This window comes from Scomber japonicus, chromosome 16 (assembly GCF_027409825.1).
Source record: "Scomber japonicus isolate fScoJap1 chromosome 16, fScoJap1.pri, whole genome shotgun sequence".
In the NCBI taxonomy this organism is placed as follows: Eukaryota; Metazoa; Chordata; class Actinopteri; order Scombriformes; family Scombridae; genus Scomber; species Scomber japonicus.
This window is the reverse complement of record NC_070593.1, coordinates 28,655,685-28,660,466: the sequence shown is the minus strand read 5'-3', so window position 1 is coordinate 28,660,466 and position 4,782 is coordinate 28,655,685. Positions and strand designations below refer to the sequence as shown.

General features: G+C 37.9%; 1 protein-coding gene across 1 annotated transcript in view; it reads left to right on the top strand.

Moving 5' to 3' along the window:
• The first annotated feature begins 2,606 nt into the window (after positions 1-2,606).
• The window catches only part of syne3 (spectrin repeat containing, nuclear envelope family member 3), a 56,139-nt gene continuing 53,963 nt past the window's right edge, over positions 2,607-4,782 (top strand). The window contains exon 1 of the mRNA XM_053335220.1: positions 2,607-2,683. The gene's annotated coding sequence lies outside the window, so the exon portion shown is untranslated. The remainder of the gene's footprint in view (positions 2,684-4,782) is intronic.

Below are 4,782 nucleotides of genomic sequence, written 5' to 3'. Positions count from 1 at the left end.
AGAATCCTATTATGGACTATATGAATATGCCACTTGAACGCTGTACAGCTTCACAATTTTATAAATCAACAAATTTGTCAGTAAGTGAGGAGTGCACTAATGTGAAATTATTATGGCAGACAGACCTGGAAACAAATATTGCTCAGGAGAAATGGCTGGAAATGTTAGCAGGCTCTGGGAAGTATGTAAAAGAGGCGCGAGGAAAGTTCACACAATACAAGATTATACACAGATATTACCATACCCCTGTGAGATTGCATAGAATGAAACTATTGAATGACAACAAGTGTTGGAAATGTAAAACAGGACTGGGAACTTTTTTGCACTGTATATGGGAGTGTACATTAGTGGCTCCATTCTGGGTAGAGGTTGTGGACTTCCTAAGTGAATGGTGTGGTTCAGCAGTCCCCCTGACTCCTGTCATGTGTCTTATAGGGGACAGGTATCAGTTACCAAATATACCTAAAGGAACATTTTCTGTTATCATGGTGGGCCTGATTACAGCTTCCAGAGTGATTCTAAGACATTGGAAAACGGCTGTGTCTCCAAATATGAGGGAGTGGTTGGGTGCAATGGTGGAGACAGCGTCCTATGAAGCTATGCTCAGTCGATTGAAAGGCAAAGAGGAAGACGGGATGAGCTCTTGGGAACTCTTTTGGAGCTACACAAAGCAGACCAGAGACTAAACACCTTATATCATCTATCTGGAGTACTCCGTTTCCTTCCATGTGGATTTCCTATGGGCCATGTTTGTCTGGATTTGATAATATTTCCTTTCTGTATGTGAAAAGATGTCAACACCAAAACGCACAAAAGAAAACATGTGTATCTTGAACCTGTACCTATTTGTGTATTCCTTAAAAGTTCAATAAAAATTTGAATGACAAAAAAAAAAAAAAGTCTGTTTAGTGAACAAAATCAACTTGAAACTTAGCAGAGACTCTGATTCTGGATAGAGATGCTGCTATTCATGTTGCTGTAAACTAAATTCCATTCACTTCCATTATATTGGATTGTAGGCAGAACTCTAACTATCTGCATGGCAGAATACCAGCAGAGGAAAGTAAGTACATACATTGTGTTATTATTAGCTGAGCTTTTAAACTACAAGCTGAATACATTCTGTATATTACTGCAGCAGGACTGGATATTAATATTAGATTTCTAGATAGAGATTAGAGTGTGAGATGCAGTGTGTGGCTCGTTATCAGCTGTGAATGAAAATAAATGATCATAAAAATAAATCCAAGCAATTAAACTGTGATTTCTTATCATTTACAGATGGCTGTTGAATACTGCTAATCGATATGTAATAATAATAATAATAATAATAATGATAACTTTATTTGTATAGCACCTTTCATATAATACATACAGCTCAAAGTTCTTCATAACAAAATAATACATCAAGTGATTCACATTAAAAGGAACTAAAAAAAATGGAAATAGAGCAATGTAATGTAAATCCAATCTGACCCTCATGATGATTCAGTGAGTTCACTGAGTCAGATGAAGTTGTACCAGTTTGAATGTTAACTGCTGCTGTCCTTTCTGCCAATAGGAACAAACTTGAGACCGCCCTGACTTTTGAATCAGTGACTGTCCCAGCAGACCAGCAGCTGCTCTGCTAGTGAAGCTGGTCTACTGATGTGTTCAAGTGCTGTCAGAAAACACTGATATATAAGAAATGGAACTGTAGCTTTAATGAGAAGAAATACAGCTGTTATGCATTCTTTTGATGAATGAATGAGTTTTTAATGAAAGCCTTTGTGATCACATAGCTCTGTCATTTGAATATTGTAACTGCAGTACACAATCCATACTTAATCTTGGATAGAACTTGTGTACACTCAGATACAATGCATCTTTAAATTGGGAAGCACTTGGGAAGCAAACTATCCTAAAACTACATTCTTTCATTTTGCTAGAGGATTTTATAGCTTTATTATCTGATGTTTTTTAATGACTATTTTAATGAACAGTTTTAATTCATTCTTTGTTGACTGAGGTTGTCTGGCTTTATTTGTGTTGTTTCTGTATGCTGGTTGTGTGGTCGTTTGATTAAGAATGTTTTTTGTTCTCTGCGTCTCTCTTGAAAAAGAGATCTCAATCTTATTGAGACTACCTCATTAAAGTTTAAATAAAATAAATTAAAATAAATTGCATGAAGCAGTGTCCTGTTTGAAGTTGTTCTCCGTGTGTCTGTAAGGAGCTTTTCCCTTCCATTTTAATGTGTGTGTGTATGTGTGTGTGTGTGTGTGTGTGTGTGTGTGTGTGTGTGTGAGTGTGTGTGTTAGTTTTAAAAAATGGCATAAATGAATAAATATGTTCACAAATAACATAAATAATAACATTTTTCTATCGTCTCATTTTCAGGACAGAGCTTTTGACAGATCTGACAGATTTTTTAAATGATTGCGCTCACCATGTTACCATGTAAATTCAGAAATTACTGACATCAATCGAGTAAATTAAACAACTTCTCGGAGTTGACACAAGGCTGTGCTTTTATTTTCTAGGATAGTAGTGTAGTTTACGAGGAGTCCCTGAACGAGACATAACAGACCAGCAGCAGCCGCCGGCGGCCTCGGCTGTACTTACTTCCTGCCCGCCATAACTTCACTGTACACATACCAGCAGGACTCTGCGCTGACGGCTGCTCTCACCTGATGAACACAACGCCGTAAGTGTTATTACTCGGTTGAAGCCGAACCTGACTAATAATTCCACCCCGCCGTTAAGCTAGCTGAATAATAAGAGGCCTAACTGTAGCCACTAACATAGAGAAGTCCTCTGGTCGCTCTGGTTCGTTTCTAGCTGCACTTTAATGACTGAACTCATTGGTTTACGCTAGTATGCGCTGCACACAATAAACAACAAACGCGTACGTGTAAATCTTCGTGAAGACTTACACACATATGCGTTTATTGTCTGTGTCCGCCGCACATACTACCGTGAACCAATGGAGCCTCGTTTATAGGTATTTAAACCAGGCTGAAGTTCTATGTTTAGCTTCCTTTACACTGTCTGTGTGTAGCTGTAGTGTGTGAGCTGTCAGCAGCCTGACGCAGCAGCCGCGCTGTCCATGCTCAGGTAGCTTACCACCTACAGTCTATGCTTACTACTGGGAGTTAAGAGGAAAGTTCAGGAAAAGAGAATAATGATATTTAGTGGTGTTATCTGTTTTACTTATACTGAGGCTATGTGTGTACAGTGTTAGTCGTCTTAGTATAAGTTTAAGACCACTTGTGAAACCTTTATTTTGCTCATGAAAATACAAAAAAGGGCGATTTCACTTATATTTGTCCACATTAGAGAGACTTAGAGACTCCATGTAAACACAGCTTTAGATTTGTCAAACCTTTTATTCCATTTGTGAAAACACAGAAAAGAGCAATTTCACTACTTTTTTCCCCCCATGCAGACCATTAACTGTATATTAATAAGTACTGCGTCTCCAGTACTTAACGCTATATCAAAGTGAAGCCAGGACATCTCTTTCTTGGTGTAATTTGGAGCCAGATAATGTGCAGTGGATTAAGGTGGTGGGATGGCATTTGCGGGACACGCCCCCCCCAAGTTCTCCCATTGCCTGACAGAAGTTTGAGAGCGGCTTTCACAGCTATCAATCATGATGCCACACCCCTTTTTTATATTGTCAATCAATTTTAAAACAATCTTATCAGAAAAATGAGCACATGAACAAACATCATCGTGAGAAGAACTACGTAAAAATGACGGAAACCATTTTTGTGTACTTTGATGTTTTTAGTTTGTCCCGTGTGTGTCCCATCCACTAACACAGAGAGGGCGGGACTTATGAGCTATACTGCAGCCAGCCATCAGGATGACTTGGCTTCACTTTTAGGAAACTGCTATGATGTCTATCTTTATATACAGTCAGTGATCCAGACCACTATAGTTAGACTCTTCAAATCTTAATAATAAGATTGGACAAGTCTAAGTATAGTAGACCTGGTGTAATGTGGTCTGGATGGAGAAATATCAGTGAAATTGTCCTTTTTTGTGTCTTTTTATAAGCAGAATAAAGGTTTCATAAATCCAAAACTGGGTTTAATCAGTGTTAAAGCTTCTGCCATGGTGTCTAACATGCTTCATGAACAGAGAATCTGTGTTTCGCTTCATTTAACCCTGGATCTGAGCTGAAAATCAGAAGCTAACTTGCTACAATTAAACCATGAAGTCAATTTACTATCCAATCCAATCCACTTTATCTTTATAGCACGATTTTAACCAACACAACATTTCCAAAGTGCTGCACAACAAGATGAAACACAATAAACAGATAACACAATAGAAGCACAATAAAAAGATGAAGTACACGATAGAAAGATAAAAGCAATAAAATAAAATACTAGCACATATAATGTTTACAGTCCTCATCTGTTCCAACACATGACTGTATGGTGTTACAGCAAACAGAGAAAAGGAGAATAAAGTGATGTAGTGACAGTGAAATACAGTTAGAAGTTATAATTGCTACTAAGCTGAAGGTTGAAATGAGCTGTCGAGCTATTCCCAGCACATGTATACACACACAATGAAGTCAAGCTCTACTTTAATATTACCATAATAACATTATGTATTTATAAATGTAATGACATGTTGGGTTTCCATGAGCTTCCACTGAGCACACGCATGTCTAAATGTGACAAAGTTTGAAGGATTTGATCAAAACAAGCTGGTATTGGGTAGCAGGAATGTGTTGGTGGGTAGAATGAGTCATTGAGGAAAAACACTCATACTGCCTGTGTTTTATTT